General features: G+C 35.9%; 1 long non-coding RNA gene and 1 pseudogene across 2 annotated transcripts; one reads left to right on the top strand and one right to left on the bottom strand.

The window, feature by feature from the left end:
* Positions 1-233: 233 nt before the first annotated feature.
* Positions 234-11,507, top strand: LOC113687253 (uncharacterized; annotated as a pseudogene).
* Positions 5,132-10,705, bottom strand: LOC140006514 (uncharacterized). 2 transcript variants are annotated; one of them, XR_011814176.1, is made up of 3 exons: positions 10,144-10,705; positions 8,463-8,903; positions 5,132-8,145 (listed from the first exon to the last, which is right to left on the bottom strand). It is a non-coding gene; the product is annotated as an uncharacterized lncRNA (long non-coding RNA). The 2 variants fall into 2 exon arrangements; XR_011814175.1 differs by having other exon boundaries at positions 8,463-8,900.
* Positions 11,508-12,502: the final 995 nt, after the last annotated feature.

The raw sequence follows: 12,502 nt of genomic DNA, 5'->3' as shown, positions 1-12,502 counted from the left end.
TGGCAATTTGCACTGGTTAATACTCAGCCGAGCGTTTCCATTTTCCCCTCACCAAGTTTCCTTCATTCTTCTCCCCTTCTCTTCTTATTCCATCTCCTCTGTTTCTGTAATAGTTTTTTGCAGAATTATTAATATAATAAAACCCCATTTCCTGATCTTGGAGTTTGCATTTACTATTACATCAATTTCTTTTTCTTAAATCCTGGGTAATCTGATCACACCATAACATGTCTATGGGTGCCCTGGAGAAATCCCCCAGCACCAACAATTCGATGCAGCGTTTTAAGGTTTGTCGGCTGAATGATGATGGTAAATGGGATGACCAAGGAACTGGGCATGTTATTGTTGATTATTTAGAGAGATCGGAAGAGTTAGGTTTATTTGTTATTGATGAAGAAGATAATGAAATATTACTTTTGCACCGGATAAGCTCAGATGACATCTACCGCAAACAAGAAGATACAATCATTTCTTGGAGGGATCCTGAGTATGCAACAGAATTGGCCTTTAGCTTTCAAGAAACAACTGGTTGCTCTTACATTTGGGACAACATATGTAATGTGCAAAGGAACATGCACTTTAATACCTTGAGCAACGAGACATACCATAACGTCAATAGTGAATTGCGGGAGTTGCCTCCAGTTGAGCTGTCTACACTACCTTTAATACTAAAGATTATAGTTGGAAGTGGGATTGCTGATCAGTTGCGTGTTACAGATCTCATACTACATGATCTAGAATTTATTAGGAAGCTCATGGATCTCTTCAGGATTTGTGAAGATTTGGAAAACATTGATGGCCTTCACATGGTTTTCAAACTAGTCCGAGGAATTATTTTGCTGAATAGCACGCAGATCTATGATATAATTTTGGTGATGAATACATTATGGATATAATTGGATGCCTCGAATATGATCTTGATGTACCTCATGTTCATCATCGAAATTTCCTTAAAGAGAATGTGGTCTTTAAGGAGGCCATACCTATTAAGGATCCCGTGGCTCTTTCAAAAATTCATCAGACGTACAGAGTTGGTTATCTCAAGGATGTCATTCAGCCTATAGTATTGGACGAGGCTACGGTTGCAAGCCTTAATTCCATAATTCATTCAAACAATGCAACTGTTGTCTCATTGTTAAAGGATGGCAACACCTTCATTCAAGAATTATTTGCAAGATTGAAGTCATGTTCAACTTCTGCAGAATCAAAAAAAAATTTGGTACTCTTCTTGCATGAGATTTGTTCCCTAAGTAAGAGCTTACAGATAGTGCAGCAACTTCGGCTATATCGGGATCTGATTAAAGAAAACATACTTGAGATCATAACTGATATCCTGCAGAGTCAAGATAAAAAGCTCATATTAACTGGGACTGACATCCTCATTCTTTTCTTAAATCAGGATCCAAACCTTTTGCGTTTTTATGTAACTCGGCAAGAAGGGATCCCTCTTTTTGGGCTTTTAGTGAAGGGTATGCTCACAGATTTTGGAGCTGACATGCATTGTCAATTTCTTCAAATTCTTCATAATCTTTTGGATTCGTATACATCAGGATCACAGAGAGAGTCTATCATCGACATCTTCTATGAGAAGCACTTGGATCATTTGATTGATGTCATAACATCCTCATGCCCACCTAATAGCGCTGCTCAAGCTGGCAGTAAATCTGGGAGATCAGATGAAGAAACTGGAAATCAAATTAGTGCCAAGCCAGAAATATTATTAAACATTTGTGATCTGCTCTGCTTTTGCGTTTTGCACCACCCGTGTAGAATAAAATGCAACTTTCTTCTCAATAGTGTGATTGATAAAGTTTTGCTTCTGACACACCGAAGAGAAAAGTACCTCGTAGTAGCTGCTGCTAGATTTATTAGAACTCTTATTTCACGCAATGATGAACATCTGTTGTCTCATATTGTGAAGAATAACCTGTTGAAACCAATTGTTGATGCTTTTGTTAGTAATGGCAGTCGTTATAATCTGCTCAATTCTGCCGTTCTGGAACTTTTCGAGTATATCAGAAAGGAGAACCTGAAGATATTGTTGAAGTACTTAGTTGATTCTTTCTGGGAACAGTTAGCCCAATTTGATAATTTGCCATCAATACGTTCGCTGAAGGTTAAATATGAACAGGCACTTGAAAGCGCTGGATTGAGAAGTAACACTAATGTGTTAGACTCCAGAAAACGAATTGACGATCGTGCTCTTGAGAAGGAAGAGGAAGATTATTTCAATGACGATAGTGATGAAGAAGATTCAGCATCAGCATCTATGCCAAGTAGAAAGAGAGAACAATCCCAACACAATTTGCCTAATGGTTCTACTACAACCTATCCTTCTACAAGGTCTGGTGGGCTAGTTGACTATGAAGATGATGAAGATTACAAACCACCATCGAGAAAACCGGCAGATAATTCTGGTGAAGATGATGAAGTAGAATCATTCCGGTTGCAGCGATCACATAAAAGCTCAAAGCCAAATGAAGGTGTATTTGTTGCCTTGTGCTCAACCCTAAGTCAAGCTGTATTACCCGGTAAGAAAACAATCAGCACTGCTGTGACGGTCCCACCTCCTTCTAGGGCATACCCTAGAAGTTAGCAGATCGCCTGCCTAGCTCTCGCTAGCACTCACTCAATCACATTACTTCAGAGATAACATTTGATAAACTCTCATTAATCTTACATTAACTTCAGAGATAACATTGTGGTATACTAAAACCACATGTTCCAATCTTTTACAATGCTAAGTTTAATACAAAACGTCAGCCGTGAAATGATACTAGATAATTTACAATCACAAAAGAATTCATGTTAACTCCCTAAGCTCCCTTATTCGTTTCTCGACTACCAACTCCTGTAAGGAAAACAAACTATAAGGTTGAGTTATAGCTTAGTGAGGTTTCCATGCAAGCGACAATCAATAAACACTTAAACTAGATAAGCCAATAACAAAATTAAGCAACTAAGGAACACTTCACTGAACATTCACTTTTAAAAGGATACAGTGCTCGCATTAGAGGCACTTTTCACTGTATAGTCAGTTTCAAAAGTATACAAACTCCTCCTGAGAGTTATTTCAATATCAGTGTACATTCATTTCAGTGTTGTGATACGTTCATTTCAATATCATTGCATACTCCGCCAATTCACCTCCTTATATCCTCCAAAACAATAAACAATCCCCTACATTCGATAATCAGTTCAATAATCTCCCAATTTTAGGGTAATACTCGAGTATACCGAAATAGTTATCCAAAGCTTCCGTCCTATCCGACCAAACCCTTTGCTGGCTCGAATAATCCGTAGAACAGAGGGTTTTGGGGCCCAGTTCAGCCAATGCAGTAAAGTACACATACGACTTACATTCATGCACACTTACAGTAACATTTGGTCAATTATCAACCTTCAAACTCAACTAAATCGAGTGTGATAAAGTACACCCCCGACTTTGAAGGCGGGGGACAATTGAGATACACTTTATAATGAATCACTAGCAATATTCCATAATAAGCACATTTATCACATAATTTCACTTAAATAAACATAAACAGTTAAACACACAAATTCAAAAACATTCACCAAATATCCAAATAATTTACTCTTGAGTCTCGAGTTTGTTTCCTGGCTCACAGCTATTCCCTGGGATAAGTGTATAAGTCCAAAGTAAATATAAAATTTGTAGATATTCATTTATTATTTATTACCCTATTATTTGAACTATTAAAATCAAGTTTGACTTTAAAATACAAAATATAATATATTCAATATTTATTCTACATTTCATTTCGAAACTTATTTACTTTATCATTTTAACCAAGAAATATACATATTTTCTAAGGTTATGATTTATAAATATTTAAATTAGGATTAAACCATTTCTCACTCTATATCTTAAAGTTAAAATAAACCAACTTTTCATCCTTCTCTTCTTTTTTTTTCCAAATCAAATTCTAAGTTGTCTATTAAGTTTTGCATAAACGTATTAGTTTTCTTGTTTAAATTTCTTAAATGTTCATAAGCGGAGTTCCACAATGAATTAGCTTAAATTTTAAGATTCCATAAAAGTTTCATTTCTCCCTTCATCTGGTCAGCATAAACAGTATTTTAGCTCAAATGTTCCTTAACCTACAACAACTCCACTTTTTAATTGCTTAAACTTTAGTCACCTAGTATACATTTCATTCAAGGTGAATAACTCATAATTTCAGCATGTCGATTGACCACATCATATACAAAATTTCTCATCTTCAATCGCAACCATTAACTAGCCTTTCTAGCAATTTATCGGTCCAATATTCGGTATGTTTCCCTCAAATCTTTCCTTTCACTCTCATGTCCCAACTAGACAAGTTAATTACATTTATTAATCTACAAAGCAGCCTTGTACAGAACGTAGAAAATTTGTAGCTAAACCCAAAGGAAAGACTGATCAAAACTCTTCCCTCTCTCTCTCTGCAAAGAAGTAATTCAGCAGTTTGATTCACAGCTTTCCTCCTTATTTGCCTTAGTTTAACTCTACTCATAGTGCCAAACATAGTTATTAATCTACGGAGCAGCTTTGACTATCATCTATGAAGCTTTATAGTGTTGGAAATTGGAGGAAAATTGGTCAGAAGATAATTTCCTTGCTCTCGGCATCCTAACAGATTGCACCAGCTTTCCTTGCCAGTTTTAGCTAGAATTCTCTAAGGTTTTACCAGTTCAAGGCACCTATCTATTAAGATAAGAGATTACACATATCTCATGTGTTTATTAGTAAGAGTTTCCAGAATATCAACAACAAGTTACATATTCCATTCTCATTTTCTCGGCCAACCTATCTGCAGCAGCTTACATTCATCTTTCCTTCAGTGTTCACTTCAATTTATACTCATTTCTATCTTGCTTGACGAAGTTAAGATGTTTTATAACACATCACAGCTTAATGAAAAAGTTTAAAAGCCAAATTGCAAAAGATAGCTAATGTTTCTTAGCTCCATTTCTCTCGTGTGAAGCTAACAGATTTTCATCAGGTTTCTTTCAATAAATTCAGCTTAAAGTTCCAACTTTTGCAAGTTTCTACGGCTAACAGTCTTTTAATATTTAAAGTAGGCGTAATTCATACATTCCTAGCTATAGTTTCTGAAAACAGATATTTTGGGAGGAAAACATCTAGTCACCATATTATGAGTGACCAACTAGTATTTATAGGAGTACAAACCTAACAAAATATTTACAAGAATACCCTTACTAATTTATTATCTACAAGAATACTTATATTCTCTTAACACTCCCCCTCAAATTGGAGCATATATATCATAAGCACCCAACTTGTTACAAATGTATTTCACCCTAGAACCCCTTAAACTCTTGGTAAACAAATCAGCCAATTGATCTACAGACGGTACATGAGATGTCTTGATGATTCCGTCAAGCAATTTTTCTCGAATGAAATAACAATCAACTTCAATATGTTTTGTCCTTTCATGAAACACTAGATTAGACGCAATATGAACAGCCGTCTGATTATCACACACTAAATTCATAGGCTGTTTATGCTCAAACCCAATTTCAAGTAACATGCTCTTCAATCAAACCAACTCACACACATTGTGAGTCATAGCACGGTATTCAGATTCTACACTTGATCTGGAGACAACTGTTTGCCTCTTACTCTTCCACGACACTAAATTACTACCAACAAACACACAATATCCTGTGGTCGATCTTCGATCTGAAGCAGAACCAACCCAACCTGCATCACTATATCCTTCAACATCAGTGTGTCTATGATTTTGATACAACAACCCTTTTTCAGGAGCACTCTTAAGATACCTGAGAATCCATATAACATCATTACAATGACTAGTACTGGGGTACCAAGAAATTGACTCACAACACTCACTGCAAACTAAATATCAGGTCTCGTTACAGTGAGATAATTTAATTTACCCATAAGTCTTCGATATTGCTTAAGATCATCTAATAATACACCTTGATCTCCTACTAATTTCACATTAGGATCCATAGGAGTATCCACAGGTCGGCAACCTAACATCCCAACTTCACTTAGCATATCGAGTACATATTTCCTTTGACATAAATAAATCCCATATTTAGACCGAACTACCTCAATACCCAGAAAATACTGTAGATGACCTAAATCTTTTGTCTAAAAATTTGCCTGCAGATTGGATTTAACTTTTTGGATCCTCACAACATCATCACCTGTAATCACAATATCATCCACATAAACAACTAATAAAATTTTACCAGCATTAGAATGCCGATAAAATACAGAGTGATCTACTCCACATCTTGTCAGACCGAACTCCATGACAACACTATTAAACCGGCCGAACCAAGCCCTCGGAAACAGTTTCAATCCATATAAGGATTTTTTCAACTGACAAACCAACTGCGAATTCTCCCCCTGAACAACAAAGCCAGGAGATTGTTCTATATATACCTCTTCTTCCAAATCTTCATGTAGAAATGCATTTTTCACATCCAACTGATGCAATGGCCAATTATAAGTTGCTGCCAAAGAGATAAGAAGACGAACCGAGGTAATCTTTGCAACAAGAGAAAATGTTTCTAAGTAATCTCTTCCATACACTTGAGTAAATCCTCTAACTACCAGACAAACCTTCAATCTATCAATAGAACCATTAGACTGCACTTTTATAGTGTACACCCATTTACAACCAACAATAGGCTTACTAGAAAGAAAAGGGATAAGATCCCAAGTACCATTTTGTTCCAAAGTAGACATCTCTGCTTGCATAGCTAATCTCTAACCAGGATGATTAAGAGTATGGGTAATAGACTTAAAAATAGAGATAGAATCAAGGAAAGTAACAAAATAAAGAATATGACATTGAGAGACGAAAATAAGAAATAAAATTAGAAATGGGATAAAAAGTACAATGCCTCTTACCTTTGCGTAAAGCAATAGAAAGATCTAACTCAAAGGAGGGCGTCATACCTGGATTTGAAGATTGAGAGTTAATTGGTGAAGTGCGTGGCATATCAGGAACTTTCTCAACCATGGAACGACGAGAATAAACTTGAAAAGTAGGACGAGATAATCGAGCTATAGAATCTGGTGGACTAGATAACTTAGGTAATAAAGAGGAAGGGGCTGGTAAAACAGGAGAGGAAAAAGAGGGACACTGGTCTAACTCACAAGGCATACCGTGTTTCATAAAATATGGAGTGGATTCAAAGAAAATAACATCAACACAAGTAAAAAATTGATTTAAAACTGGATTGTATCATCTATACCCTTTTTGCGCTCATGTGTATCCTAAGAAAATACACTTAAGAGCACGAGAATCTAATTTATCCACGCCGGGAGCAAGCTGATGAACAAAGCACACACATTCAAAAATACGATTAGGTAATTTAAATACAGGTTCATGAGCAAAAAGAATAGAATGAGGTAATTGGCCTCCAAGAATACTAGATGGCATGCGATTAATTAAATAATATGCAGTTAGAACTGCATCACTCTAAAAGTGTTTAGGCACATTCATGTGCAACAAAAGTGTTCGAGCAATTTCGATTGAATGTTCCATTTTTCTTTCAGCAACTCCGTTCTGTTGTGGAGTGTGAGGACAAGAGAACTGATGAAGAATACCGGACTTAATCATAAAAGTATCAAAAGGAGTGGAAAAATATTCTTTCGCATTATCACTGCGAAGTATACGTACAGGCACACCAAATTGATTCTTTATTTCTGTAACAAATGCACAAAAAAATGGAATATAGTTCTGAACAATCTTTCATTAAATAAAACCATGTAACTCTAGAAAAATCATCAACAAAGATTACAAAATATTTAAAACCTAACTTTGAAGTAATTCGACTAAAACCCCAAACATCAGAATGAACTAACAAAAAGGGTTCTGAAACCCGTTTATTGACTCTAGGGGCAAAAAAAATACGATGATGTTTTCCGAATTGATAAGATTCACATTCTAATGAAGACAACTGACTCAAGGTAGGAACCAATTTCTTCAAATTTTATAGAGACGGATAACCCAAACGACAATGAATTTCAAGAGGAGAAACAATGGCAGGGCACGCAATCGGACCATTAGAGTTGAAAAAATGAAGACCATTGTGTTCATGCCCTCCACCAATCATCCTCTTCGTCTTCAAATCCTGAATGACAACAAAATCAAGAGAAAAAATAACTGAACACTGTAGAAATTTAGTAAACTTACTAACGGACATTAGATTAAAAGGCAAATTGGATACGTAAAGAACAGAAGACAGCGGAAGAGATGGGTTAATTTCTACAGTGCCTAGTCCTTTAACTTTAGTTGTAGATCCATCAGCTAAAGTAACATGAGGGAATGAAGTAGACTCTTGAAAATTAGAAAAATTTCTAGAGATACCTGACATATGATCAGTAGCTCCGAAATCAATGATCCATGAGTCAAAATTAGAGGATGTGGAGAGACAAGCCATAGCATTACCTTTTTGTGCTAAAGAAACAGAGGGAAGAGATGTGTGATTTACAGTTTGGTACTGTAGAAATTTGACATAATCTTCCTCGGATATGGTAAAAGTCTTCTGGGACCCTTGTGCTGAAGAACTTGATTCAGCTTGGTCAGTGGTAACCGCATTAGCAAACCGAGGTGGTTTTCCATTTAAATCCCAACAAGTATCACGAGTGTGATTCTTCAAACCACAATGAGTGCACTCACGGGTGCCTCGACCTCCACGACCCCCACGACCTCCTCTACTTCTTCCTCCACGAGAGCTACGTCCAAAATTAAGTTGCTCTATCTGATTGTTGTTAGCAACTAAAGCAGATTTGTTATTAATTAGAGCACCATCACCCTGTGCATTGTCCTTAGATGCAGAACATAAGACTCGAGCATACGCCTCTACAAAGGATGGTAATTGTTCACCTGCTAAAATTTGAGATTTGATTAGTTCAAATTCTGGCTTGAGACCAACCAAGAATTTGAGCACAAGCATTTGTTCTCTTTCCCTCTGCATAACTGTAATATCACTTGAGAGAGGCATTACATCATTTAATTCTTCTGAAACTCGCTTAAGATCAGCAAAGTATTCAGTTATTGTCTTGTTATCTTGTTGCAACTGAAAATATTCCAAAAAAATATCATATATCCGTGAAAGATTACTGCAGTATAATAACCGGACATAATCCCAAACTTGTTTTGTTGTCTCACAATGAGAACACATGTAAGCAATTCGTGATTCTATAGAATTCCATATTGCTCCAAGAATTTGGGTATCCTCTTGAATCCACAGTAGTCTCTTGTGGTCCTCCATAGGAGAGTCATCTATGAGATATTGCTGCTTTCCTAAGCCTGTCAGATAAATCTTAACGGCTTTTGATCACTGTTGATAATTAGTATCATTCAACTTCCAATTTGTGATTTGAGGCATCACCATTGGCATAATATTAGTGGACGTCACAATACCTTTTGATAAACTTTCAGTCATAGCGAATAGCACTTCAAACCAAAGAAAGGGTCAAAACTCAAGATGAACAGTGCCTCGTGAACAGTGCCGTGTGAACATGATGAACAGTATCGCGTGAACAAGACTTTTGTTAGATGTTTAACTCTAACCCTAGGACTTTTGCTCTAATACCATGAAAATAGGTATTTTTGGAGGAAAACATTTAGTCACCGTATTATGAGTGACCAACTAGTATTTATAGGAGTACAAACCTAACAAACTATTTACAAGTATACCCTTACTAATTTATTATCTACAAGAATATTTATATTCTCTTAACAGTTTCCATCTTTCTCTGATAGCAAGCTGCACAATCAGTACCTGTCTCTCGGTTAGAGAGCAAAATTTTCTTCCAGCGAGTTATCAGTTTCTAAACAAGATTTTCCTGCAACAAAACTTAATTTTTCTTGGCTAGAATCCAGCACACAGCATGCGTATTCAAGTGTACTAAATGATTAAGAGGTTATTACATAAATTTTCATCATTTATAGGCTGCAATTCAAACTACAGCTCTCAATTTCCTCCATTTCTATCCGACAGTTTCATTTCCTTCAAAACAGAATTTCACCTTTGCGAAGAGTCCATTTCTTTACTAAGTTCTCGTGCAGCTCATGTGATTTTCCAGTTACACCAAATAAACAGAAAATAGGTGCAGGTTCTTACCCTTTTCTCCTAAGAATTCGATGTTGCAGGCTGCTAAAATTTTCGGTTCTGGTTCCTCACTCTGAGCTCCAGTTTCCTTTGCCCTCTGACAGTATTCTCTCGTCTTTGTTTAGCTGGTGATACAGCTTACTAATCGTTTTTTGGCTCACACTCAGTTCCTCACCCTCGATCCTGTTTTTGTAAGATGCAAGAAAGAAAGAAAGAAAAGAAGCTGCCTGCTTCACTCCTCTGATCACCGCCTAAATAATGAGCCTGCTGTCTAGTTATTTCCTCTCGGTTGTTTTGTAGAGTTTTAATGTAAGAAAGACAACAATGCTACCTGAATCCTCTTGCTTTCGGTCACTCCTGCCTCAGCAAATGTTCCACCGCCCAGCTAGCAGGCCAACTCTTATTTGCTCCGCTCAATCACCGCTTGGACTTAGCAGATTATTGGCAGCTGTTTCTCTTCAGTTTTGTCTTTATTTAGAAGGCTTAAAGATCAGATGAAACAAATACTACTCGGTGGTAAAATTTTTCATTCGGTGCTCACCCTTCAAAGCTGCTCTATCAGTGACTAACTCTCCAAACCCTTCCTCCACTCGGTTTCATGTTTGAGAATTCTGATGCCTTCTTGGCCGCATGGTAGTTTATCCTTCTTCCAAGGTTAATTTAGTCTTTCAATTCTAGCTCATTTGCTTGCTAATGGTCTGTAATAATTTTTTTTTTAACACATTGACTTCAAATTTCATTTGTTCTAATTTGTATGTCCTTGGAAAATTTTCTTACGTTGACCTAGTAGATTTTCACACATTTGGCTTTAAGAAAAATTAATTAGTCATGTAACTTATTCAACTATATAATAAATTCAAATGACACAATTTTGCAATATGCCTATCATATGTTTATTTAATTCATAAAATTTTTCTACACTATTCTAGGATATTTTTTAAATTCTCAAATTTATAGGAATTTAATTAGACATTTAATTTAAGCATTTATTCGTTATATGTAATATTTCTAATATCAAAGTAGATAAAATAAAATAAATGCAAAGCATACACATAATTTTCTCGAATTCTCACAACTGCTTGAAGCAAATCGTGAAGACAACGGGTATAAAGGCTCTTATGACTAGGGGAAGAGCTCAGATGTGGACAATCTTGCTGACCAAGAAGAAGTTTCTCCTAGGTGCTTTACAGATGGCTTGTGTGGTTCTCCGGATAACGGACAACATGGAGATGATGGCCCATTGATACCGAAGGCATCACCAGAGATGGCTGTAAATGGATCTTGATATGCATCTTTTTGCTTCCTTTTGTGCTCACTACCTACATGATTGGTGGAATGGCGCCAATAGTCTATAGGCTTTGGGCGTTCGACTAACAGACAGGCACCGGTGAAAACCATTCCATCAACACTGCTATTCCATCACAAGAGAGGATATTGTACAGTGCCATTATTAGGGTGTTAAGAAATCATCCTTCCTTTTTAGTGTTTTTTCCTTTACAGTTTATTTGACTTATTGGTTCTTTTGTAAACATTTGTTAACTATAGTTTTCCCTTGTTTTTATTATTTTTGGAAGCACATAAAAAAAAAGACTTCTTTATTGGATCCACTGTAGATTTGCTCCTGTGTTGACCCTAAAATGACAAATACTTCATATTCCTTTTGTTGAAATTGCAAGATTCTAAGCACTTTTTTCGGGGTGCAAGCCAAATCTTAAACACAAAAAAAAAAAAAAAAAAGCTCAAAAACCTCAAAGAGGATCAGGGGCAATAAATCTGTAGTTCAAGAAAAATTATAGAAGTTGATTCATCGTCTAACTCATGTGTTTAGTAAAAAAATTTGAATATCAGATATAGCAAATTAGTAATAACTTCTTCTCGTAGATGTAATTTAGTTTTCAAACATGTAAAGGTTGAGATAGTTAATAAGGATTGGAGATATATCCCCTCCAAAAAAAATAAATATTTTTATGAGGTTTTACATCACACCAAATTTTAAAAACATAATTACCCCATTTTCTGCAAGTATACAGATCATTTATCGAGTATAGGACATAATAAGTGTTAATCCCATAGGGAAGATTGTCAATTATCGACGGTTCTCGAACCCCTTTGTTATTTAAACTATGTCAAGTAAAACAAGTAAATTTATACTACTAGTATGAAACCAAAGTAATAAAAACAATAACAAAGACATTCCTAGAGTTATGGATTTACTAACTACTCTTGCAAGTGAAAACTATTGATTAAACGAATATTATTACCTTAACTAGTTATGACATAATTTCCTAGTCTATATGAAATCTACTCTCGTAGTGAATCAACTATACTTGTAGTTAAACTAGACCTACTTTTGTGATGATGAAATTAACAA

Source organism: Coffea arabica, chromosome 5e (genome assembly GCF_036785885.1).
Source record: "Coffea arabica cultivar ET-39 chromosome 5e, Coffea Arabica ET-39 HiFi, whole genome shotgun sequence".
NCBI lineage: Eukaryota > Viridiplantae > Streptophyta > Magnoliopsida > Gentianales > Rubiaceae > Coffea > Coffea arabica.
Note: the sequence above shows the minus strand (reverse complement) of the source record. Positions and strands in the feature narration are given on the sequence as shown.